This window comes from Calonectris borealis, chromosome 3 (genome assembly GCF_964195595.1).
Source record: "Calonectris borealis chromosome 3, bCalBor7.hap1.2, whole genome shotgun sequence".
In the NCBI taxonomy this organism is placed as follows: Eukaryota; Metazoa; Chordata; class Aves; order Procellariiformes; family Procellariidae; genus Calonectris; species Calonectris borealis.
The window spans coordinates 125272706-125300300 of NC_134314.1; the positions used below are offsets into that span (position 1 = coordinate 125272706).

Here is a 27595-nt window from a genome sequence, read left to right on the forward strand (position 1 = left end):
GAACAAGTGCTACCTTAAATCATTCAATCATCTGTATAGGCTGCAGCTTGCTCAACAGCAAAATTTAGGCCTGTTTCTGACCTCTCCTCAATAGACAACACAGGATTGCTCCATCGTATTTGCTGTTGTGCTGCCATTTCCACCCTTCTGGGCCAGGTCCTTTTTCCGCCATAGCGCAATTGGTTAGCAACCAGTACCTTGCTTTGATTATTTGACTCAATTAATTTAGTCTCTGCCTGTAATCAGGTACAAATCTAACCATTAGTAGATCGCCAAGAGCTTTTTTTTGTATGGGTGACATACCTTGCCCTGTCATGGATGATTGGGGCCAGGCTCTCATGGGCATCTTGTCTGGTTCTGTCAGCAGAGTTGCACCAGGGAAAGGTTTGGCGCGTGCTGTAAAAACTAAACCTTGACCCAGCCATGAGCAAATGAGAGGGAGGCAGCTGTTTAAAATGCTTGATGATGAAGTCAGATGAAGCCGTTTCAATATTGACTGAAATACTTAATTTTATCGGCACTGGCCACTATGAACATATTTTCCTCTTGGTTACAAGCAGTGGGATTACCCAGCTCAGAGATCACCAGCTGGACTCTCCATTCTCAGCTCCCCTCTGAGGACAAGGCTGGGAGAAAGGGCGATCCTTCACACGGGCCATCGTCCCTATGGCCTTACGCCTCCGTCCTTGAACACAGGGGAAAAATGAACCAGATGCAATTGGCTGGTGATTTGGTTTTCAACCCAGTAGTTCTCACCAGGGGATGCTGGACTCTCTGTGGCCAGAAGCCAGTTAGCTGCTAGCAAAGTATTTGCGTGAAGACTTGCGTAATGTCTTTTGGCTGACAAACCGCATTATATGTCTGTCCCTGTGCCCAGGAGTACGCATCGCAGTTCTTTGCCTCAATGCGCTGTGTTATGTATAGCCAAAATTGTAAACTTGTGGTGGTGGTGGCGGTGTTCTCCAAGCTAACGTCGAAGACGGAGCCAATGTCAGGAACCTATCTTGAGAAGGGGAAGGTGCTCCATCTCAACTACTGCTGCTTGGGCCACTTGCTGACACCAGAATCCCTAAAAAATTGGCTTAGCAGCGGGCAATATCTGAGCCAAAAAATGGCAGATCAGCAGCTGCTGAGAAGCAGAAACTCCTTCGCAAGTTCTGCTTCTTTCTGGTATCGCCCAAGCTGCTTTCCTGACTTTTGGCAACGGCTTTTCGTTAATTAGGTCATGTGTGGCCATCGTATAGAAAGTGCTACGTGGTCCAGTAGGAACAGTGTTTTGTGCCAGTGTCTCTTTTCACTTCATGTGTCTTGCATTTTCTTTGCTCTCCAGGTTATGCTGAGATGGAAGGAGGGACTCGGAGAGGGAAGATTAACCTTTCGCCGGCCACAATTCGTTCCCTCTTATCACGGAGGATTCGGCAACCCACCCCCCCTCACATCCAGCCTATCTGTCTGAATTGCTGAAAGCATAATTCTCCCATATGAGAGATAAGTAAGTGAGCTCTCTTTCTTTTCCATAGGGATGAACTATAGTGTATGCAGATTATTAGGAGAAGAAAATAATATCAGAGAAAGGTGGCTTTCTTAAAAGGCATCAGTAGCATTAGTGTCATGTGTGAAGCACCCATTTGTGACAACTGTACAGACCTTTCAATGGAAAATTGTGCTGTGCTACCTTTTAAAGTATGAAATGCTAATTTTGGATTTACAGTTTTTGAACTGGAGGGCTGCATTTTGCACGGAATTTTGTTTAATTTCCCAGTGAAAAAAGGCATTTGAAACACAACTGCCTACAGCCAACTGTCAACAAAAATCAACTGTAATAACACGCAGCCTGTCACTGATTTATGTGGTGATGTGGTAATCTTCTCAATTTAGCTGGATATTTCTTCTTCATACCAAATAGCTGAAAGTCTTGCTAGACATTTATGAATATCGGGAGGTACTATTAGGATGATAATGGGGCAAGATTAAAGAGGTGTTCACTAGTTCAAAGTGCCAGTTAAAGAGACAGGGAATCGAGAGGTATAGATATATATGGCCCGTTGGTGTAAGTGAACTTTATATTTTCAGAGTTGCTTAAGATTTGGGAGACGGCATATTGAGATCCATCTGCCATGAGAGCATCTTTCTAAAGGGAGACTGGGGGGAGCAGCTATACACATTTTTTTTTTCCCCCTAAAAAATCTGCTTTTGTTTAGCAGGGGGTGGGTTGAAAATCTTAGGTATGGAAGATGGAGCAAAGGAGTATGAGTGATGTTATGGCAAACAGGGTGCTGGGACCCTTCACCCTTTTCTCCAAAGATCTGAGCCTTAGACGTGGTCACTTTGTACCAGGCTGCGTCTCAGCGAGGACTGGCGAGTAACATATCACACTCTGCATATTACAACTAAGAAAAGGAATTGGCCTCTCATAAAGAGCTAGAACTAATGCAGACAAAACGATACTGCAAGACTTGAGCTGCAAATAAAGAGACAAGTTTGTGTTTTACAAAAATGTATAATTTACCAGGCATTTCATTATGCTGTATAAAAAGGCAAAAATGATAATTGAAAATAAATGCGGCTGCCTAGCTACAGTATATGCTGCCAGCGTTACTGGAAATAGAAGCGCTTTCTTGCTGAAGATAGTTAAAATTTTGATACAACTTCTGTCTGCAGATTTGTATAATGTATCTTGTTAAATTTGTTTCAGTTTGGGTATTTATTACAGAGAAGCAGGCAAAATGTGAGGATCTGTCTGTGTATTTATATACCTAGGGGTTTATACAATTATATTAATTATTAACAGCGTGTTCTGCAGATGCATGCATCTGCGGAGTCTAAGTGAGGATACACGTTGCTGAGTTTATTTCAGGGTGCGCAAAGTACACCAGTAACCTTCAAGGTTGCCAAAGATATTCCATTGCAAACTCCTGTCTTCCAGGGAACATGGTTACAAATATAAATATACCAAAGTAATGTTGTTGTTTTTTTTCCCCCTGAAGCAAAGGGAACTCTGAATTGCCATTTCTCTTCGGCAGCGTACAAAGATGGGGCTACTTGGGGATGCTGAGAATTACCAGAGGAGGAGAAAATAGGTCCATGAATTGTCCTTGCTTCTGCTCCGAAAGCTTCTTCTTGGCCCCCCTCATCCTCTGGCAAGGGCACGTTGCCACAGGCACGGTGTCTATCTGTGTCCTAATGCATGAGTCTACCTGCAGCAGTCCTGGTGCTCTCCACACTCAAAATGGGGAAAATCTCTCCCGAGGGAGTTTTTTGGGAAAAAAGCCTCTCCTGGATTGAGGTTTTTCTTCCAAACTCTTCAGTTTCTTAGCAGAGAGCGCTGCAAATGTCTCGAGGCTCACTTCTTCATGGTGTCCACTCGTGCCCTGCAGCAGCAAAAGGCTGTGCAGGTTACCCAAGTTATGAATGAAGCTGCCGAGTTTCCATTAGCTCTGGAATTAAGCCAAACACGAAAAGTGAAGAGGTCTTCCCTTGATCGCTCAAGGCCCAAGAGGCTTGAGACCACCAAGCTGGCTTTAGAGGCCAGAGAGGTAGGGTTAGAGAAACAGCAAAAGAAACAAGTTGCTTCTTGGGACTCCCGTACCGCAGATCCCCCACCAGGGTGGATGGGATGGGAACACAGTGGACCGAGTACTGGGAAATGAACTGATCAGAAGGAGAATTATTTTTCCATGTGTGTGTTTAGATCCACTGTTTAAAATTATCTTTTTTTTTTTTTTTTTAATTTTCATTTGGACTCTTTTTTTATCTATAGACTCAGCTGGGCTGCATTGTTCAAATAGTCATGGTTGTGTTTGGATAGGTCAGGCCCTATGAATTCACTTGGCCTTGAAGCAAAAAACTCATCATGAATAATGAAAGAAAAGGAAAATAATGCCTGAGACAGAATGACTTTAAAAATGATTAATATCTATTCTTTCCCTCATAATTTGCCTCCAGACTTTTCCCTTTTTAAAATAGCTTGCCATTAGCAGTTGAACTTTCAATGGTCGGTACTTTGATGGAACTGGTGCTCTGAAGCCAAAGGGAACATTATTATTATTATTATTATTATTATTATTATTATTATTATTATTATTATTATTATTTTATGAAATCAAAGTTCATGTTGGTAAGTTCAAAGCCCTAGATAAATATAGAAAGGACCAAGTTCTGCCCTCAATCACATCTAGTTTGCTCGAATTGGCCACTTGAAACACAGCAATATTTGCCACAGAGATACTGAAATTCTTGAGACCATAGAGGTAAACACCACTGTCAGGTTCCCATCCAATAACTGCTTCCAGAAAAGCGGGTCCTGTGCAGAGCATTGCAGCGGGGATTTACAATTATGAAGGTATGGGATATATCAGGGATGCAATTGACTGCCACTAAGTAGCTCAGTAAACTCTCAGGGGCCTCCACTCAGGTTCCCAGTGCCTCGTCTCAGGCAGAGGATTTTCTTTCTTCAAAGGCTTTTATTAAAAACCAGTTCAGGTAAATGCTGACAATAAGCAAGCAAACCTGTTGAGCCTCGAGTCCACAACTTCCCAGGCAACAGGATGCTTCTCTGTGACATTTAAAAGAGCTAACATCTGAAGAAAATATTGCATGTTTTACCCTTTCTACTTAAAATAACAAAAAACCTGCTGCTTTTGTAATTGCATTTAGGATCATTTTCAGCAGACTGTCCCCACCTCCCATCCCCAAGGTCTCAAGGCTCCCAGATGCCTCCTGTTGAAGAGGACCCTTTTCCCTGGCCAGTCCCCACTCTAATTCCCTGGCCAGGACTTTGAAATAACCCAAAGCTGCTTTATGTACCCCAGAAGCAGATCCACACCAGGATTTAGGGTATACTGAGTCAGGGCTTGGGGAGCTGAGCTGACAGGGTATAGATGTAGAGCAATTGCAACCAATGAGCTAAAGGGAGTTAATTAGTGTATCCCAAACACCTGTGGAGCTGTTTCCACCATGGTTTGAACTTCTGTTTGCTCCTGGTGCACGCAGCTTTACTGCATGCTGCTTCACCTTCCCTCTGAACATCTCCATCCGACCATGTGGGTATCTGTGTCTTGGGCTACCCTGCATTTCAGGTAAGTCTTTCTGTTATTCCTAAAGTCTTAAAGCTTTGTAGCCTGACAGTGCTTCAAGTTTTTTTGAGATGAGAAAGTTTGATGGTTGTAGGACCTGAAGTTGCTCCTTTCCATGGCAGTTGCAAGATGGAGTAGTTGCTTGATGTGAAAGATGGTGGTTTTGTCTTTGTGTGGTGAGAACCTAATTTTTTTTTTTATTTTTTAATCCCTCTACCCACCTATACTTACCACTTGTTACATGATTCTGCTTTGTTGGCATGTTTAACCTTTAGACACCTGTATGCATCTATTGCCTCTCTCGTGAGTCTTCACTTAGCTGATCATCTGTAGATAGCATCAAGATTTTATGGGGATTGGTAGTTCTTAAGAAAGTCAGACTTCTTTGATTTTCTGTCAAAATAGCGGATGATGGTTTTGTTTGCAATGGTCAGATATGCCAGCTCTGTGAGCATTATGGTCTTTGCAGTACATGAAGTCAAAATTGTTATGGTCTTTAGTCAGGCAATGCTCCTATTGAGTATATGTTTGTTTTTACCCCTGATTAAAACAGGGATTTGCCCCAGGTTTCCACTTCATCCTTTTGCTGGTGTGTCTGGTCTTGGAGAGTTGGGAGAAAAAAGGTGCATCTTTTCCTCCATTGCTGCAGTTTCAGAGAAACCCGGCAGTATTAACGTGAACTTCAGGTGTCCCAGCTAAATTAATTTGTGAGCTTGTGGTCACAGCTGAACTTCATTAAAACACTTAAGGGTAAAGGATGGCTGCAAAGCATGAAGAAGCTACCAGAACCTTCTGTGCCTTTTAAATCAGGCTCTGAATTATCTCTGCCTGTGTTCAGAGGTGGAAGGAGGCCTTTTAAATGTATGCCAGGGTATAAAGCTACTTTTGTTGCCCACTGAAAGCATGGCAACCTCAGCTTAAATGTCTGAACCTGTGTCAGGTGGCCCATTATGGGGACTTTAATGGCTCAAGGGAGGAAGGCTTATATGGCAAAACCTCCTCCCCACTGAAAATCCCCCTGATTTCAGGGGTTTCGCCTGCAGCATATAGCAGTCTGGTTTTTAAGATGTGAAAATGCACTTGTGTATTATTTGCAGGTATAATTGAATGTATATACAAATCCATGATAGGTACACCTGTGCTGCCTCCCCAGCATGCATAAGTATTCCCTGCATATGTGTGTGTTCTCTGCAAGCTACGCTACACATTAATAAGACAATCCATATATTGCATTAGGACATACTGTATGCAGACAATGTTCCAGGTACTGATTTTTTTTTTTTTTAAATCCTGAAATATGGCTGATATGGTCCACTGCAAAATAAACTTATATTGGAAATGGCAAAATCGTAATGTAAAATATACTGGGGTCAGTGGGGTGTGATTTTGCATACGTTTTTTTCTCCCTTGACCCATGCCATTCTCCCAAATATAGGGGGGAAAAAGCTTCATCTCACACAGAAATGTGATGTCCTTTACTGCCAGAGGCTGTTGCTGTTTTAAATGAGGAAAAAGCACAATGCATGAAGAAGGAAAATTAAAGCATATTCATTTTAGAAATTAGATACGGTGTCAGGAGACTCTCTGGAAATAGCAGGGTTTGAATGGAGCACCAGACTACAAGACAGTTCACTGAACTTTTGACCACTATTTATACTATGGGAGCTTTTGAAATGGGAAGACAGCAAAGTATTTTATAGCTGTTTAATAGTGGATTGTGGTTTTTACTAGACATTTATCTTCTCTCTGAGTGTATATAAGATAAGTAAATGTTATGTAGTGTAATTGCGTTATGTTGGAAGCGCTTTAATTTAGGGTTGGTTTATTTTCCTTGTTTGTGGTACATCTCATCTCAACCAGCAAAGCCGCCCGCCTCTGCAAGTGGGTGCAGTTGCCACCTGAATGCCTGACCCCATCCCAGGATCTAACGTGTAACTGGGGGTTAGGGGATGCTTTTTCTGTATTGGGCAGAAATTTAAGTCTGAAGCAGGGGTGGCAGTGGCCCTGGACTGTTTGGGAAGCTCAAGTAACTTCTAGCTCCAGGCCTGACTTAATGTCTCTCTTATGTCTATATGGTGAAACTCATTTTAATCTCGTATAACGGCTTCAGTCTCTCTTTAGCGTTCCAGGTACACTGAGCAATATACCCTTCCAGGGTTGGCAGCGATCTTATTACAATTGTAGTGATGCATCACCAGGCAGACATGCTTGAGTGAAACATTGTTTGCAAAACCAAGAATGTGTTTGGGGCGTTGTTCACGGAAATAACGTGGAAAGATCAGAATTTTGGTGTAATCTGAGAAAACATGGTCTCAGAGCAGTTTTAGCCCTTAGTGGAGACTCTTCTTTTCCTTCTCCCTTTTCTTTCCATCTGCATAAATCTAACTTGAGTTGGCATGAGGAAAGTTGCACCATGGTGCTGGGTGTCAGAGGAGCCAGCCATCCAAGAGGGAAGTGCTCTGGAGAAGGAGCTGCCACCATCAAACAAGCCATCTCCTGTAGCTGAAGGTTCAGATGGAGTTGTGCTGTACTGTGATAGTTGTGCATGGTGCTATTTTCCTTTTTTTTTTTCTTTTTTCTCTTGGAGATAGATTATAAAATGGATCTGTTATTGCTTAAAACTGTGAAGCACTACAATAAAGCCTTTTTTCTTTTTTTTTAAAATGTGATATTAGGAAAAGTTTAAGCTGATGGATATCCATTGTGTAGTCCCTTTGTCTTCTGTCGTTTAGCCTTCCATATAGTATAGCCTATGTGGGAAGGAAAAAAAAGATTCTCCTTCTGCCATGGAAGATGCTTTTCTTCCTTGGACCAGAAGCTCCTCTCCTATCACTAGCCAGTAACAACCCTTCTGTTCATCCTTATGTCAAAGCCACACTACTGAGCTAATAGAGATCGCTGACAATTAGAGATGAGCTGAAATGATTTGGCAAACTCTGGGTGCTTGTGAACCTGAGGGTGTTCTCGGATCCTTTCATGCCTGTCGGGTGTATTGCCAGCCCGCACGCTTCCCCCATCCTAATGGGGAGAGCAGTTGGGACGTTGAGTCCAGCTGGGCCCGGAGGTTGAAGAAGAATGAGAGGGGGAGTCTATCAAGATGCATCTCTTCCCTGCTCTTCCCTGCATCTCTTCCCTGCTTCCCTTCCTGGCTGCTCTTTGTTGCTGCTTCTTGCCAAGACGTCCCAGGCACTGTCAAGTTTCTTCTCCCTGTGTGAGATGATGTGACAAGATCCCAGAGTGGCTCTCTGTCTTTTGCTTGTGAGTAGTAAGATGGGCCATATCTGGAGAGACGATGTCACTTGAACAGACAAGATGAACAACGCATGAGATGATGTTTTAAAAATTCCCTATCAGCAAACACCTCGTCGAGTTTTTTGTTTGGTTTGTTTCTGCCTTTTTGTAATGGTGATTCTTCCCCCCCCAACTGATAAAGCATTTCTACTCGTTCTTCCTGATTGTCCAAGACAATATAATGAAATATCTTGAGATCCTATTTATGCCAAAACTTTATAGGGCAAGTAGTAATTTTGGATGCTTTCCTTAACGTTTATTCAGTTTGAGGCTACTTGAAGATAACCACTTAAAACAATATCCCAAGTAACTGTTATTGAAAAAGCAACCTACCTTAGCATACCCCAAAGAAATGCCTCAAAATGAAGAGTATGTAATGGGATTGTCTATCACTGGAAGAAGTAGTTGGCTGATAAGTTATGGCCAGCACCTTGGCATCAGTAGCGCGATTTCCGCCTTGAAAGAGTTTACCTTTTATGCTCGTTGCAGACTTGTACCAGCCAAGAAAGCATTCGTTCAGCCCTGTCTAGCTATTTGTGGTAGTGTGGAGAGAAGCTGGTTCCCCAGCCTCATTAGGGAGCTGTGCTGCAGGAAAATTGCTTAGGGAATTTTTGTAAATCGTTTGAATCCCGTGGAACTGAAATGAAGGGGTGTATTTTCATTATTTTATTTTATTTTTAAGGCTCCAAGGTCTCTTTCTTTTTCATCATGGTGTGGAAATCTGTACTTCAGTGTTCCCATCTGCCAACATGTCTAATATTTGTGGAAGACTTTGGAAGTGTCTTAGCCTTAAGACCAGTAAAACTTCTAACCTGCACCATGTGCAAATTCATATCTATTAAATAGTAGTGGTGAAAAGCAACAGGTGGCTGAAAACTAGAAATTAGCAAATTTTAATTCACATTTTGCATGCATATAAATTATTTCTGTCCAGCCTCTAGAAAAGCAGAGAGGGACCGTGCTGACATGACTGCATATGCTTTGCTGTAGAAAAACATACAGAACCAGACCAGAGTGGAGGCCCAGAGGCAGTCAAACAGAAAAACGAATGGCTTGGCCCCATCATTTGCATCGTACACCATGTGAACACGATAGACACAAATTCTTTGTGTGCGTGAAAAGATAACAGATCCACATTAATTTTAGAGCTGATTGCCATTCTTTATTAATAGAAATGTAATGTAGTGCCAATGCCAAGTCCTGCCAGCCTTTCCTTTTTATCTTCTCTTTCAAACATAGACAGCATCGAAGGTCTATCGTAGTACCCCCCAGTCCCTATTTATTTAAGAGCTGCTTGTTAAGCCGGGGGACAGCAATAGCACCTTATCATGGCTGAGGTGATGACGTCTTTCAGCAAACACTGTAAATATCACTTGAAAATTTTTCTTAGGCTGAAAATAGTTTCTGTGGAATAATGCTAATTTAATATAGTTTCATAAATTGAAAAGAATTGAATGAATGACAGTGGATTTGTGAATAATTTGCAAATGGAAGCACTGATAGAATTTGTCAAATAATGTGTTCTCTATTAATAGTTTGCTCTGCTCTGTGTAGCTACCGAGCAGTCTTGGTTCTCTATTTGTTTTTTGAGGAAAAACTGGAATCTTTTTATTATTTTTATTTTTTTATCGCTATCCTTTTTTCTGTTCCAAGGGCCATTGTTTACTTTTGAAGTGGATGAAAGATGAATTCGGGTTATGTTCTGACATGACAATGAAATTGTCAATAGAAATCAATGACTTGTCACATGATGAGTTAGGGTCTGTAAGGCAGCCTAACAGTGTCCTTATATCTTCAGCCTCCCTCATTGTGCTGCCTTCCTCAGGATCCAAGCAACTGTACTGTAATAGAAAAGTGTTGTCATCATTAAGGGGATTATAATGGAGTTTAATAAACCTGGAAGCTGAGGCATGGAACCCTAGTATCGGCATCAATGTTATAAAGCGGTGTATTGTCTGTAGAGCCTGGTATTTGTATCTGCATTTATTGACCCTAGAGAGGTAATATAAACAGAAGAGACAGAGGTCAAAGAGCTCACCTTCAGCTGCTACGGATGGCCATCGAGTGGAGCAGGTTTGCACACTCTGCATTGAAATACCACCGTGTCAACTCTGTCCTCCCAAAGACCTCGACTTACTTGGCCACAGTTGCTTTTTAATGTTGCAAGGGAACATTAGTTAGCCTCGGGGAATGTCAAGGTTGCAAACGTGGTGTCACCACCCATGAAGGCATTGGTGTCATCCAGAGGCTTGCAGGTGGGGTTTGCGTTGGGCGCGTGCCGTGCAAACTGGGTGCTGATGGGCTGCTGAGTGCTCCCAGGACGCTCCTTCCTGATGAAGCAAGGATGTAGCCGAAGCTCTTACCTCTTAGACCATGCTTGCCATTTACAGCCTGTTCACTTGGGGCAGCTTGGAGCTGGTTGTCCTCTCTGGTTGCCTGAGCTACAGCCGTGCCACTGCAACTGGGAAGAGGTGGGCGCTTCAGCCACCGAATGGCCTGGCCTGGCCAGGAGAGTAATTTCCCTCACCCAGAGGTGAGGTGCAGCCGGCTCGCTCCCCTGTACCACTCCCAAATTTGGCCAGATTGTAAATTACACAATCTGGCTTCAGACCCTTTCCGGAACAGAAGTGCCTTCAGCTTAAACTAGTTCAGGCCCGGAAAGAGATGTCCCTAAACAGAAATTATTATTATTATTATTTTAAAATTAAAAAAAAAAAGAAAGAACCCCCCAAAGAACATGATTTATAACAAGATACAGGAACAATTTATTCTCTCTCTCCATGGATTAGAGAGGTGGTACTTGGAGCAGCTTGTTAAACAGAAGTGCTTGGCCCCTGGCCTTGCACTGCTGTTTAATGATCCACTCTTCATGTGCCACCTCTCTAATCCATGGAGAGATAGGTACAAATTGTATCTATAATGTTATATTACTTAACAGTATAATGTATTATAAATCATAGAATTGCATCCCTGCCTTGTAATTGGTGAGATGTGTTGCATGAGAAATCCCCTAATTCAATATAAAGTGGTTGCTCTTATGCATAACTACCTCTCTGGATCAAACCAATTCAGCCCAGAAGTGGTGAGGGGAAAGTTAAAGCTTTTTTTAATTAAAAAAAAAGCAAAAATATGACTTAGCGTGGCTTTATAGGCCCCTGCCCTCGAATGGCTGTTTAATAGTCCCCTCCTTGCAGAGAGCTTCTCTCTGCAGCAGGAGCTGGTCTATGGCATGTCTTACCTCTTCCCAGAGGATGCTTCCCTGTGCGCTGGTTCCTTTCCACCAGGACTTATCCTGGTGGTGGATCTTCCCCTCTGCCGGAGGGAAGGAAAAATGTCTGCGGTGGGAACTTCAGCAGCCTGTCCCCTCCTGTGCGCCCAGCGCCCTTTATGGTGCCCATCACCATGATGTTGGAGCATTCTTGCATGTAAGGTGCAAAGTAAGACCCGTGGTTTATTTTTCCCCCCTTAAACAACGCCAATGTCTTCTCCTTGAACAGTGACCAGAAACAACCACGGCTTCAAGGGAGGCTTGAAACTATCAAAAATATCCTTATTATGTAACCCTTCATCAGTAAAAGAAATATTTTTCCTGACCCCGATAGTAATCCACTAATGTCCTAAAGCAGGTTGAATGATGGGCTGTGTGATTTATTCCGTGAAGTTGCAACTACAGATGTGTCTCCTCCCCAATAAATAACTAACCTTTCTTTAATAAATAATAAATAAACCCTGAAGCTATTCTAGACAAACTATGCTTAATTAAAGCCTGTGATGCTAAAACAAGTTACCTCTCTTTTCAATTACAAAATGCACTTGTGGCAGAAAAAAGAAAATTTAGGAGTAAGAGTCTGTCTAAATGCGTGACGGGAATGGGCCTTAATGAAATAGCAAAGGAAATAGCCTTGTTTTGGTTTTTAACAAAGCTCAGCTCTGGGATTAGAGGCTCTCTGCAGGGATGGTAGGGTGACGGGTCCCTGCACCCCAGCCACAGGCGCTAGCGGTGCCGCTGGTGTCGACCTCGCTGGACAAGACCCCGTTGATCTCTCATGCTTTCCAAAAGTGCTGGAGGTTGGCAGTCAGACAGGTATCCGAACTCGTCAAGCCTCTTGGAGGCAAGAAGTCTGGAAAACTCATATGATTAGTAATTTTTATTATTAATTTTTCTCTCTGCTTAGTTTGGGCTAATCCATAAATATTTAGGAAACCTATTCTCTCATCACACTTCTCCTGCAGTATTTCACCCACAAGAAGAAATCTGGTAGGCTTAAAATGAAGAAGAAAAAGAAACAAACTCTTTGGACCTCTAATGACTTAAGCTAGTACAAATTTGCATTGGGGCTGGAGGGAGGAACAAGTCGGTCTCATTTTAGGAGGAAGCGTTGTGGGGTACGTTAACGAAGCGAAGCGCCCGTTCGGCCATCCCCATCTCCTCCTGCAGTCATGGGGCTGTCTGAATTACTGACTCAGAAAAGTTACTTAATGTCTTGTGCCGCCTTATGTAAAACGGGAAGGCAAAACATTCCCTTCATCTGTGAAGTGAAGGTGGGGGGGCGGAGGGTTGTTTTTCCCTGGTTTTATGCGCAGCATCTCTGCTGCGAGGCGGTACCCTTTACTGGGTCTTCTGGAGACGGGAAAGGAGCTGAAATGTTTGTGTTCAAAGTTTGTTTTGCTTGGCAAATAATACATAGTGAGAACCTGAGAGATCATACCTTTATTTGCAAACAAGGTTTTCATGTTTGCTTTTTAATTTGAAACTCCCGTAAAGGTGGGAAACATACAAAATCGAAGCTTGTTCCTGCAAGAGGCCTAAAATCTTGATGCGCCAATTCCTTGTGCTTTTGCTTTTTGCTTTTGAATTTATTTCTCTAAGGTGCAAAGATGCCACCACAACTCGTAATGAAAATTTTCAATATTTTTTACCAAGCAAAGCTAGCAGAATAATGACAATACTTCTCAGGGCAATTAGACAAGACTGTTTTTCACCCAGGTTTTTTGTTATATTTAGGTCTGTAGTACCCAGATTTCCTTCCTGATCAAGATGTTTTGCTTTCACTGGGTGTGAATCGTCTACGAAACGAATGTGGTGTTATACACTTCCTTCTCACCTCCTCTTTCTAGTTAGCTTTACCTGCTCTTACAAGTGAAAGCCTGGGGTGGGGGAATAAGGAAAAAAAAAAATCTGTTACTGGTTTCTTACTGAAAGCCCCCAACTAATTATGCTAAGCGGGGCAAGGTATTTCTCTCTCCTGTGACCAGCTGCAGTCCCCCTGTGCCCTCCCAAACCCCCCCCGAGCCATCCCCCCGCGAGCCTCGGGGCACCGGATTTTCCTCCCCACGGTGGGCAGGGGCTGGGGTTCCTGTCCTCCCCGCCAGCGACGCTGAGCAGATGGGGGGCTGCCTGGTGGAGTGGGGAGTGAAGGGTGGGATGAACAAAAAAAAAGAAGAAAAAAACCCCCGCTCTTTTTTCCACAAGCTCTAATCAGTACTCACATCATACATTTGTAAAAATGACTGCCTAACGGGTGAAAAAAATCTATTTCTCTGGCAGCATGCACTTACTCTTAAATCAATCCAACGCAGTAGGGCTTTTTTTTTTCCCTTCTGACTTTTCTATTTATTTGCTTTATACGACAACAAACTTGCCTTTTTCTGGACTGAAGCGAGCGGCAGAGTGCTTCGCCTCCCTCCTTTCCCCCACGCTCTGGGATTATTGTGAATAGGGTGTAAACACAGATTCATTTTGTGGAGTGTTTTTATATACGTGTCTGCATAAAAATAGGATGTAATGATTTTGAGGATTAAAGGTATGGTCAGAAACTTTTTAATATGGTATGAAATACTTGGACTGAGCGCAGCCCTTTCTGACCCTCCAAGACCTCCACACTGAACATACAATAGCAATAAATCCTGGAGCAGATTAAGCAATTTCCCCATAGTAATGTGTCTTTTGGAGTTTCAAATAACCCAGAGTAGCCTGAAACATTTGGATATTCCAGTCTGTATCCCTTCTGTATGTAGAAAGTTGATGGCAGGGCAGCATCCTGAACTTTGACTCCTTGTAAAAGTTTAAATTGCTGCCCTGCTGGGCTGGGTGAATGCTAATTACTTTGTCTCTTACAATACGTCCAGACTACTTATTTAAAAAAAAAAAAAATCTCTGAAGACACAGCTTTTGCATGCCAAATATATTGCACTCAACAAACCACACAAAATAGCGGGCCTGTTTGCATACAGGGAATGCAATTGCAAATTTGCTGTTTAGCAACCTTTAAGAATAATTTCAGTTTTGAACCGCTTGCGTGAAAATTCACTGCAACGCCAAGCAGCACTTGCTTGGGTATTGCCCGTACTGGCGACTGCAATGCACAAAAGCCGTGCGTGTTTCTCCTAGGACTGCAGAGCATGTCCCCAAAACAAAGATTGTCTCAAGACTGAATCTATGTATGTCTGAAATGAGCAGAGTTTCTTGCAAGCAATTAGGAGGCTTTTCTGGGCTCATACCAGGGGGGCATTGGTCAGAGGTACGTTCAAAATAAGGACAAAGCTGTAAACCATGAAACAGGAGTCGGGCAGGCTGTATCTCTTCCTGGAGATGCTCAAAATCTTTGATGCTTCCTAGATTGCTGGAGTCTAATAATTATTAACAATTCTGTAATAACAATATTAATTACCAGGGAAGCCGAAGTTCACTCGTGATTGTTTGGTTCCTTTCAGCAATCATTAAGCACAATTAGAAGATCAGAACTGATGAACTCCTGGCAGTGATGTCCTATATATGGGCCACTCATTGCGCTACTGCTGCAGAGTAAGGAGCTGTGGGCAAGCGTGGCTTTTTGCGGAGTTCATGCTGCAAACATGGCATCAGTGTATCCCAAAGGAAAAGAAAAGAAGAAAGGACAAAAAGAAAAGAAATTCCAAAAGATAACAGAGCTCATAAGTAGGGATGGGCAAATCACTCCGGGAAGCGAGAATCTAAACAAATGTTAGCCCCTGGCCCCCCTGCTCCGCCCATTTCTGAATTGTTAGCGTGCAAGCTCACTCGAGCGCAGATCTGAGAGCAAACCTAAAAGCCACTTGTTGGCTACTTGGACTTTGCACTGGACCAGAAAACAACAACCTCGAATTTTCCTGAGCTTTTGAGGAGAGCACAGGGGTTGTGGTCCCATTTATTCTCTCATGGACCTTGAATCAACTCGAAAGTGGCGTTACATTGTTTTTTTCCCCATATACAAAGAGCAAACTTGTTTGTCTTCAGCCAGAATAAACTTGTCCTGCACGATGATGACAACTGGGATTTAGTTCTCACCCAAGAGTGCTCGGGATGGTAAGCTTTGGGGAGGAGCTGTGGGTTTCAGCCCACAATAAATACTTTTAATAGAAGATGGTCTCCCAGCCCAGCGTCTGGGAGAGCTGCACGATTCAGACTATTCTCGAATGTTTTAGCCAAGTCCTGCTCCCTTGCGAAGACGAAATATGTGCTAATGTATTGCGGGGACTTAAGACAGCTGTTGGGAACCAGCGTTGGATGTCCCAGGCTGGAGGGTGTTCGTACTCTGGGGTGATGCTGTGGTCCCCTCGAAGACCCTTGCAAACCCCCTTCCCCTGGTTTCGGAGCAGCCGAGGCTTTATGGTGCCTTGTGGCTCTCCCAGAACCATGTGAGAGGATGAGCAAGTGCGCTGCTGGCACTGCGCGCAGGGCTAAGGGAATATTTTGGAAATAGGTTAAATGAAAGACATTCCTAACATGCTACCCACCAAATGTTTTTACGTAAGGAATGTCTTTTACGGAGGGAAACAGCCTGCAAATAATTAATTGGGGAAAGCAGGGGTGGGGGGGAGGGAATTAAAGAATTTCATAATATTTGAGACTCAGAAAAAGTCACCAAATCAACAAACAGAGTATTCATTAGGAAAAATGTGCTTAATTTCAGACCAGGGATGTGGAAGCGCCGTGAGAGCTGTTCTCAGAGAATTTTAGCCCAATCAGAAATGAGATAAGACCACAATTATTATGGGAGCCTGTTCTTCTGAGAACACCAACCCAGTTTTGCAGACCCAAGAGGTCTGAACAATCTCAAATCAGGTCTGGCTGAACAACTATTCCTCTTGCTGCTGTCTATGCCGAGTGAGATGTGAGGTTTCTCGTTACTGTTTTCAAAACCAGCATAATGTTTAACCTTTGAGACTCTCCTGAACAGAAAGACAGGGGACAAGCATGTTTATTAGGGCTATCTGTGTTGATGAAAGGCTTTAAAATCTTACCTGCAAGTAAAGCTTGACTCTAGAAAACTGACTGAATTCGCTGAACTAGGTTTCACACGGGGCAGGGCTGCGTGGTTTGGGAGTGTTATGTACCAAGAGGACTCAGTGATGCTTGGGCCAGATTTAGCTGATTACAGATGTGCAAAGCGCACATCTTCTGGGCATTACATTAAGAGCCATAACGAAAATCATCAGACCGTGGGCCCCAGCTCCTCCCCGGAGGAGCTTACGCAAGGTCACCCCATAGCTTTTCCCCACTCGTGCGCCGTACCAAATACCAAGCTGGCAAACTCTTTGTGGATGGCTTGTCCTCAACAAGCAGATGCATGAGGATGCGCTCGCATCCCGCTCTGCACAGATATCGTGCAGGTACTGATTGCTTGTCAGCCAGGGCTGATTCAGTAATGTACCCAGCTCGGTTTTACGTATCGCAGGCAATGCCGTAGTGGTATTGGAATTAACAACTCGGTGTTTTAGATTACTCCCTGGATTTATTACCTTCTGGGAAAAGAAGTTATTTCTAGACCCTCTGCCAACCCTCAATTTCTAGTAAATGAGAATATACTAGTTCTGGGACTTAGGATGCTTTATGAAAGGAGGAAAAAAAACGATGAAGGAAAAGTGATTTTGATCTGAGACAGAAATTCAGACAAAGGATTACCCGTGTTGTTTGAACAGACAGTGCATAAACATTATCTTATATTAGAAGGAACAGAGACTTGCAACATCCAGGAAACTACTTTATTCACAAAATAAAACTAGGCCCATTTCTGCTTATTCAAATACCACCCACAACTTTCTGGGGAAAGATCATATGCAGAGCATATTTGGAAACATTATTAGGAATGCATAAAGTACAGTATTAGTCAATTTTATATGCTCAGTTGCATGAAATCTGTGTGTTTAAAAAATATAATAATTTGCATTTCATGGCTTTTGATAACCTCAGGAGTGCACTTGAAATTCAGCACATGCCCACAGCACCTCCCAGCTCACCCCATTTTTAACTGAAGACCAATGGTTTCTATTAAGGGATCAGGCAGGGACTCTGACAAGCCAGTCAATAACTATGTGAGGTTACTTCATTAATGCTATAATGGCTGATAGAGTGAGAGGCAAAAAACAGGTTCCTGACAGCAGCAAATGAAAATGATAGAGATTCCTGAAGCAACGCGCCTTTCCTTTGTCATTGTCTTTTGCTTGGCTTATTCAAAATGTGGCATTTATGTATTCAGCCTTGATGAATGTTGCAGGCTTTAAGTACTTTTTCCATCTCTAATGCAGTGCCGATTGCACATTGTTCTTTCTTTCTCTCCCTCTCTCTCTTTTTTTTCCTTTTTTTTTTTTTTTCCCCTCCTATAACCTCTGCTGTCAAGGCATTGCGGGCTGAAGGGTTGCAGGCACCGGCTAAATAGCTTTTTTGCTGTAAACGGTGAGGGTGACGGGACGATGTATCATGAGCGCTGGCGGGGTCAGGCAGTGAGTGGGTGGCGGAGGCTGGAGCCTCGGCGAGGTGGTGCAGGAGTCCCCGGTCCCACTGCCCGCCGGGGGAGCAGGTCTTCAGGCACGAAAAGGCGGCGACCCACCACCTCATGCATTGCTGGGGTGGTTTATGGGACCCCGCTGGTGTTTTAGGAAACGTATTGTAGAAGGGCCCCATAATTTCCTCCTTGAGCAGTTCATCCCCGGGACAAGTGAGGGCTCCATCCCCGGTGTCCCAGAGCTGCTGCTGGTGCGCCCGTCCCCCAACACCCTGCTGGGGTGTCCCCTCCGGCAGCTGTCCCAGGGTGGTCCCCAAAGGGGTGTCACATTTCTGCCGTTCCCCCAGAGTGGAGTCGTGTGTGGAATTTGAACATCAGGATAATGGGGCTGGATAATTTAGCTTCTTTAAACATTTTTAAGTATTGCATATAAATGCCCACATTACAGTTGGAAACATGATATTCTTACAGTTTGCTTTGCCTCTTATTTCATTTAACTATTTACGGTATTGCATGCCTCGTGCTATTTTATTTTTGGCCGCAAGTCCTTTCTGCAAATCACTTTTCTTTAGGCTGGGCGAACTGGAGAGTCAAGGCAAGGCTGGCCTGATGTTCGCCCCTTGCAGAACCTCACACCTTCATGTTTGTGCTATGGAAAAAAGCCGCTGATTTATCATTGACCAGCCTTTTAAAAGGCGTTGCTAAAGGTGAAATACATCTCCTCAAACTTGTCAAAGTCGCCATATGATGAGTTACAAAAATATTTCTTGTTTATTGTTCTATACTCATAGTTATTCCAGATATCTCAGCCATATGTTGAGTATTTTTGTTAAAAATAATCTATTCCTTTCATAGGGTGTTTGTGACACCTGGTAAATACCTTCCCATCCTCTGGTTTTCTATTCCAAGGCAATTCTTTACTTTTCTAAAACCAGTTTGTTTAAAGCCAGCTTCCGAAGATACTGATACTGAGACTTAATTCAGCGCAACGTTTAGGCATGTGCTTATCTTTAAATAGAGGCAATATTAGACACATGCCTAACTGTCTGCTGACTTGAGCCTAAATGGCCTAAATATCCAAATAATTAGATTAATTTGTGGCTTGACAGTGGAAGACTTTTGGCCTAGGAAATGAGAATGCAAAAAGTATGTAAAGCAGTTGCAGATGTGTATTTCCCAGCTAACTTGGAAGAGACTGTGAGGCAAAATGTTGATGCTGGGTGTGCGAGTATGTCTGAACATTAAAGTGCTTTAAGCTTCTTTAAGGAGTAGCTTGGGTATGAACCAAAGCTCGGTTTTAAATTGTTTCCGCAGCAGAAACAGAGAGGCTCAGAGATTGCATTATTTATTTTCTTTAAGGCACTGGTAACTTCAGGGATTTTCCCATGTTTATGGTTTAACAACAAGAGAGCCAAGTATGCTGTAGTTAATGACATAAGCATTAAAAAAGAAGGATGCGGGAGATCTGGACTCACAAACCTCTTTTGGGATCTTGGGCCGGCCAAACGATTCCCTCAGCAAAGAGGGTGGCCGCTGCTTTCTCCAGCTCTTGTTCCGTATGTGCTCCCAGGCAGGGACTGCTGCTCACCATGGGAAGGGTCTCCAGAAGAAGGGCTAGGACATTACTGGCATCCCTGTGATAAAAACTCAAAATCACCCAAATACAGAGGGGGGCACAAGCTGCCTATTTCCAATTGTATAGGAAGACCTGTCGGAGACCAGGGGCATGGAGAAGAGCACTGGTGGGGCTGGTGCTTGTAGCAGAGATGGAGTACAATAATGAAAAAGTTACTGTGTTATTGTTAGCGAAAATGTTATTGCTAACATAAAGTTAAGCATCTCGCTCAAGTTTAGCTATCTAAGAATTGTATGTCCAAGACAGTATCCAGAGTCTTCCTATTTGGACTATACAGAGAGAGACGTCTTCTGAGGAGCAACTGAGCTGATGAGTTAATGTCCAGCGTAAGTCATGCAAGTTATGCTTTGCAGGTGCCTGTCTCTTTCTAGACTGGAAAGGGAAGCCTAGTTTGGAAACATAACTTTTTTTTTTTTTAAAAAAGTTGTTGGTGTAAAGTGTCATGAAACCTCCCTCGAGAAGGAAGAGCCTGTGTTCATCCATATATTGCAAAATGATTTTCTGTCTTAACTAGCCATGTTCTGAGTATTTTCCATCTATTCGTTGATAGAAAGCTATGTGGAAACCACAAACCTCCTCCAAGAAGGAGGAAATCTCACTTGGGACTGGTAGGGTTACCTGCCAAATGTTTGAAGTGCCCCCAATTTCCAGCCAAATATTCAACTATATGGTGTTTGTTGCTGAGCGCGCTCTCTGTGTGTGTATGTAAACTTATGTCAGCCTGTTGCTGCTGTGGGATGTTAGAAGACTTCCCACAGGGTGATCTTGCACAACGTCCATCATTTGACTTGCTCTGCGGTTGCACGTGTTGTGCTAGTATGTCCCCTTTGACGTTCGTGCAACCTATTTCTCATGCAGCCATCCCTCTGTGTTCAGCCCTGAATTATTCCAGGTGCTCAATGCCTCTCTTCCCCAGCCTGTTTCTCAGAGGGGAAAGGCTGTGATCCCATCTGGTGCAGCCAGAACGGGCTTGGCACGTCCCTGTCATTGCAAATACTGGAGCTGTGGCAATCCCACCGGGACCCAAGTGGTCCAGCACGTCCTGCTGCAGAGCTGGAGTTGAGGACTGTCCCTGGATGAAAGCTGCCTTCCAGGAGAGGAGTTGCTCAAAGGGTATAGTTGTGCAAACAATGCTTACCCTCAAGCAAGATAAATCACCACCCTGGGGAGGCAGCTCCAGGAGGTGCAATTTGCACCTCTTTGCACAGAGAGAGGTGTGAATTGAGTGAGGAAGCAGCCAGGATTTGGTTCCTTGATGGGAAACCACGGGGGTTGTTTTCCACCAGGCAATAAGGAGAAATGGACAGTCATTTTGCCCTCAAACTCCAATTTGCCGTCCTCACCCACATTGCATTTTTGGGTCATAACAAACCGGGAAGCGGGTTTACAGGTGATCCAGTACCTTCTGCCCTTCACCTGTGGAGCGGGACCGTACCGCTGGGCTGCGTGTGTGGGTGGGAGAAGTGGTGGGCCTGGGTGACAAGCCTCACTTCTCTGCTTCACTTCACTCTTTAAAATTACTAGAAGTCATTTCTGTTGCACTTTTGGTTGGTATTTGGATGGAAAACCATGCTATTTTGAAAGGTAGCAAAGATCCAGAACCACTAATATAGTTTTTTTATGTGCAGAGCTGGGTGTTGGCAGAATCGAGTTTTCTTCATTTTTGAAGTTGCAAAATTGCTCAGGAGTAACTGGAAAATGCTTTTCTGCAAATTTCACAGGAAACATTGCACCTATTTTACCTGTTCATATTTATAGAATACTCCGAGCACAAAGGAGGGCATTTAATGAACTTAATGAATCCATCAATTAAAGAAAATGTCATATGCTTTCCATGATCTGCTTGTTATTTCAAGGCCAAATTCTATTCAACTCAGCCCCGTAGTCCCTAGCAGATATAATATTGAAAGATATCAATTGTTACGTGTGGTATATTTTTAAAAAGAGATATTAAGTGAAAGGCATTAATGCATGTACTACACAAAGATAGAGACATGTTATCATTCACAGAAATGATATAATACAAGTGTTTTAAGAATCTTCTGCAAATTAGTCTGCGTTTAGTCATTTTCTCTTTTAAACAAAAGTTAGAGAAATTATTACTAGCAAACAAAAATCTATTTTAGACAAACACAATATGTCCTGAAAGATCCAGTTTGTCATGCCAATAGTCTCATTGGCTGTGATTTGTATATTAAAAAGATTTTAATTGCCCAGGTAAGTGCCTGCACCTGCTAAGACATTGAATATTAGAGCACTTTATTCTAATCTCTTATAATATAGGGCACACTTCACCCATAAAATTATTCTCTATACAATTATAGCTCAGTTTTGCTGAGGTAGAAAGTGCAACTTAACAGTTTGGTTTTACTCATTATTATTAAAATCATGCAAATTAGGATCATTAGGTAGCAGTTGTGTAGTTAACTACTCAATAGCCTGGTCACTGCTTTTCCTTTCCACTACAAACAATGACAGGGATGGAGATGCGTTACCTCCCAGCTCGGGCTGTGCAGGGTGGGGAGCAGGGTCTGGAATCCTGGGGAGCGGCCCAGAGACCCCCAGGATAACTTCTCCACTCTGGACCTGCCATTTGTTTGAAGGGCAAAAGTTTCCTTCAGGTCTCCTCCACCACATGATTCCTTGAGGCATCTCTGACCTGCTCTCCAAAGGGGGTAGCACATTGGGCAGCCGTATGGGGCATCGGCGAGTGGTGGTAGAGGTAGTGAGACCCTTCCTGGGACGAACAGTGTTTTTGGAGGCACCATCCTGTTCCCCGCAGCTCCGGGGTGTAGCACAGGTCTCCATCACATAGGACCGAAAGCTGCAGTCAAGATCTTGCAGCCTCTTATGATCTTTGAGCTGTGATTAAGAGTGGGTGAAATAAAAAACATAAGCTCTCCAGCACATAATGAAGGAAATGAAGGCAGTATGCTGTAAACCAACCTCCTTATAGCAGTCATGCATAAATCTAACGATGGGGTCATTTAGGGATGCCCAGGGTTTGTTTTGACCACTGAATTATACGAGCTTTGAGTCCCACCCAGTTTCCCTGAGCGTTACACATCCTTACATGCATGCATCTGATAATATCTCTCTTGAAGAACAGCACTGTATTTCCTATCTGACTTCTGCATCTTTAGTATTATCCTGTTTCTTCCTGTGCTGCTCAGTGCCCTGTTTTGTCTGTTCAGATGTGCTCAAAAGTCTCTGGAAAATGGAGTTACGTGTAATATTGCCATCCGTTTTGTGTAAGCTGCTTGGTTTTCTCATACATCATTTTTCCATTTAACTGGGAAATTTGTGATTTCAAAATGTAGAGGTTTGTTCTGAATTGGAACAAAAGCACAAAGTTGAAATTGCCTGTGAAAAACACATTTCTAGGACATGCTATTTTGAATTAGTCAAAATGTTCTAGTTCAATAAATCAAAAGGTTTCATTCCAATTATGTATTTCTTTTCTTTTATAATTAGGAATATAATGTAAAGTAACAGTTCAGAACAACTTTTTCTTTTGCAATGAGTAATTGACTTGCTCTGTTCCAATGAAATTTAATTTTAGAGTTTATTCTCACCAAAACACTGTGGTTCAATTTTGTTCTAAACGAAATTCTATCAAAACGTGCTGGCTCCTGCACCAAGTTCCTGTCTGACAAAATGGCACTTCCTGATGGAGAATGTTTTACCCCAGCTGCTTTGATCAGCTCTTGCCTAAGTCCCCAAATCTCTAAATAAAATAATGGTATTCATTACTCTCCCCCATTACACCTTTACTGAAAGAAGCCCATGCAGCTGAAGAGGAAAAACGCCGTGCTCTGGAGCCCAGGATACTTTATGTAGTTCTTAATTGCAGCTAGGAAGTACAACGCAACTGGTCTGCGCTACAGATACCGGTTCAAACTAATCTCTGGAGGAAGTCCAGTACCTTTAGTGGAGTTTTCATCCTGTTTTCATCCAGGTGGGTTTCTTTAGATTTCACAAGGTAACTGCGTGGCCAAAGGATTTATCATTCTCGCAGACAGCTCCTGCAGGTTCCGAAGCATGTTGCTGTAATTATCGGGGTGATTTGTTTTATTTTGTCATACGTGAAGGAGGAAATAGTTGTTCTCTTTAGGTACGTAACCCAGAAATGCCGGTGCTCAATGCACGCATATAGGTGTTGGGGAGAGGAACCAGAACGCCTTGGGTTCAGGGCGAGTTTCCACCCAAAGTTGGGCTTACACTAAGGCTCTTTGGCAATGCAAAGGGGTCTTACAGCAGACATAAATGTAAAGGACCCGAAATTAGGAGTAAAGTACCTCTTCGGACAGCTACTCACAGAAGTGGTGGTGAAATCCATCTTTAGCAGATCTGGCTTGTTAACTTCTATAGGAGCAGAAGAATTAAAAGTATTTCCAGCAAGCAGTTTGGACAGGCCAGAAAGCTACCAGTGTATGCATAAGAGGAATTATTTGGGATATTTTAAGTGGAAAGAGTAATGGGATGAAACTGAGCTAAGGAAAACTTAAAGTGATGCTGTAGAAAAAAAATATGGTCTAATGATCTATGGACTGGTCTCCCAAGAGATCTAGAAAGCCATGCCACGCTGGCCAGTGAAAACCATGGTGGGAATAGACTGAAAGGAAAATATTTTAGTTGTCAGCAGAATGGACAAGGTGCCCTATGGGATTTTTAGAGTGATTCAAGGAGTATTTGTTTTCATGTTTTGTTTTCTAATTGACCAAAACATATACAGCAGAGTCTCATAGGACGGTGCTGAGCCAAAACTCTTGCTGAAGTCAGATGAAGAAGAACTTTTGAGGCTGGCCTGTTGGAAAATGTCCATGGGTGAAATTGTAGGAGGTATGAAATGCAAGAAATTCCCTCCAAAATGCTCATTTTGCTGTACATCCTCCCTACAGGAGACATGTTTGTAATTAGCAATTGCTTCCAGTGAATGGCTCTCTGATCATGATGACAATCCAATTTGAAGGAAATTATTGTAAAAACACAATTTATGGATGGGCCCTTACACTAACAAGTGCCTCGCCGGTGGAACGCCTCCATTTGCAGCCGAGCATTTGCCAGCCGTCGTATAAAGCATTAGGTTTATGGCTCGCCTGCCGCAGGCATCCTACAGCGTTGTGGGGAAAGAAACACCCTCCTGAAAACGGCTGATCTTTCGCATCATGGCGTTTCATGGTTAATGTACACCAGAGTGATGTGCGTGGTCTCTGTATATTTTCGCTTTGAAGGATACAACCCATGAAGAAACCTCTTAAAAAGGACTCTCCTTCATTATTTTTTTTTTTAGGCACTTAAAGTAATATTGTCTCTTGATGTGCTTCTGGTGTAAAGTTCTTATTGTTAGATGTCCCACGGGGGAAATCCCTTTTCCTTCTCATCAGCTGGAGTGTCGGGCCTTAGCATAACTGAGGAATGAAATCTTTCTCCATTTACTCCATTCTGTGTGAGACTTTACTACATCTTTAGGCCAACACAGTCTCTCCAATATCCCTGCGCTGCAGAGGATGATCCTTGACTACTGTGTTTATCAGCCTCTCCTGGTTGTCTCTTGTCCCAAGTGTCACCAAGGATACCTGTCCTTGTCCTGCTCTTTCCAGGGCCCTTGGTGGTTACACACGTGCAGCTTGACACTCTTGCAATGCTGGCAAAGAGGGGTTTTGACCACCTTGGTGTTGAATTTTAGCCCCTTCAGGGCTAAAACTGCCCTGTCACTAAGTGCCCAAAGGGAGGAGAATATACTGAAAGTTTATGGGTTTTATTACTATTGTTATTTTTTTTCCCAACAAGATCATTATTCTGCGACCACATCTGTACCTTGTGAATCAAATCTGCAAGCAGACCAGCTCCTCGCCGTACAGGACGCTTTCGTCTTGGTTCGTTTTCTAAATCATAAATATTACAAATTCTGGAGAAATTCTATAAACAAACAAGTTCATCTCTGAACTCATCAGGACAATGCTATGTTTATATAAACTGCTACTTGTGATGATGGGGTATATGGCATTTTTTATTGCAAGCAAAGGAAATATTATTCAAATAAATGTAGGGAAAATAAAATGAGATCGATAAAATTGGGATGCCCCTAGCAATCAGAGTTTCACTTTAAAAGAACCATAATAATTGAAACGCCATTCTGTTTGCCTGAACCACAATCAGCGGCGCCGTACTCCATTTGCTTCCACAGGACCCCTCGTGTTTTGAGGTGCTTTCCAGCCCGAGCAGGAAAAGAGGAGTCTGACCTCGGCGCAATCATCTTTCACTTTGGAGTCTCAGCAAGTCCCGTTTGCAAATGAGCACAGAAACTGCGGCAGCTTCGCTTCCCCATCAGGACCAAGCACGGGAGAGGTGCATCGGCAAACCCAGCTTGTGCGGGGGTAAGGCAGCAGCCAGGCAATTTGGGTTGAAAGTCGCAAGCGAATTGCAAATGTCAGAAGTTTCTTATTTTGTGCAAGCAGTGCATCTGTGGTGGGTGAGGAGTTACCCCAGCACGAAGTGAGCATCTCGGGAATGGGCTGGAGGTGGGCTGGAGCATCCCACCCCACTGACGGACGGGCTGCCCTGTGGTAGGATCTGGCTCTGTGAGGCTGTCGCCTCCCAGCTTCGCCTGCTGACCTCAGTGCTTTTATCCAGCGTAACCACACGTGTGCATTTATCACACAACTTTACGAACAGTGAAGGTTTATTATGTTGCACTTAAACCTCATTTAACCTTTTCTCGGGAAGCAATGCTTTAAAGTGGGATTGAAGGAGTTTGCAAAATGCTGGCGAGCCGCTTCCCGAGCGGGATGTACACAAGCTCCCCCCAAGACAAAATGTGGGTGCAAACCCCACATCTGCTGCCTTCATTTTTCTACCACGAGGCAAAATATTGCAGCCTGGTAAGGATTTATCAGAAGACGTAACTTTAGATTTTTTTTGTTTTGTTTTATTTTTAAATTAATCTCTGGCTCAAAAATGCATGTATCTCCCTCTTCCATGGTGGCACCCGCAGCCCCGACACCCTCTGTGCAGGTGGCCTTGGGGTAGTCCTCAGGCCCAAAGACCTCCTGCGAGCTGTCGCGCTGCTGGAAAAGCTCTTCTCCTGGAGGGAAAAGTGAGAGATAGAAAAATAGAGCTGAATAATACAGAAAGCTTCCTGGCAGGAGCAGTCCCCCAGGAGAGCTAATGCAAATCCCGTCACTTGGGATGGTAAAAACTTGAGTGAATGAAGTTCCAACCTAAAGATAGTGGGGGAGCATCCTTCGGGGCGAGGAAGGGACTTGGGAGACTCCAAAGCTGGGTAGTCTGTTTCCATGTGTAGTCTCAGTGATTTCCGCTCATGTCCTGGATCGGCCCTTAGCGTGTAAAATGTTTGCGCCGCTTGGGAATGGAAAAACACGACAAAAAAGACGCGAGATATGATCAAGAGTGTTTAGTGAAATTAAGGAAATCTTAATTCTGGCAGAGAAAAAACCTCACCTTTGGTTTCTGTAGAGCCAAAAAAAATTAATAAAATAGCCATATCCGTAAATTCTCACCACGCCAAGGCTGGGTTGCAAAACATGAATCCCTTCACGTATGCCCACGTCGCTCCCTTATACCGCTGAGTTAGACTGCTGTTGATACAGAATTGGTGCCGCCGCAGTGCTGTGTAAGCCAGGTAAAGAAAATGAGCGTTTGGTTAGATTTTGTTTTGATTTACTTGATTTTTTTTTTTTTTTTAAATTTTCTATTTTTTAGTTATGTTCTGCTTGCATTAAAGGGTCAGTTTGCTGATCTCTTAAACCGATACGTTTCTCTTCGTTTCGAAGCACCCTAAATGCTTTGCAGTAAATACTGGAATTAGTAGAGGACACACAAATGAG

At 43.3% G+C, this 27595-nt stretch overlaps 1 long non-coding RNA gene across 1 annotated transcript in view; it reads left to right on the forward strand.

The window, feature by feature from the left end:
* LOC142081480 (uncharacterized) overlaps window positions 1-26870 on the forward strand; it is a 56370-nt gene extending 29500 nt beyond the window's left edge. Inside the window, exons 3-4 of the long non-coding RNA XR_012673345.1 lie at window positions 1331-1492; window positions 25936-26870. This is a non-coding gene — a long non-coding RNA (uncharacterized LOC142081480). The remainder of the gene's footprint in view (window positions 1-1330; window positions 1493-25935) is intronic.
* The last annotated feature ends 725 nt before the right edge of the window (window positions 26871-27595 follow it).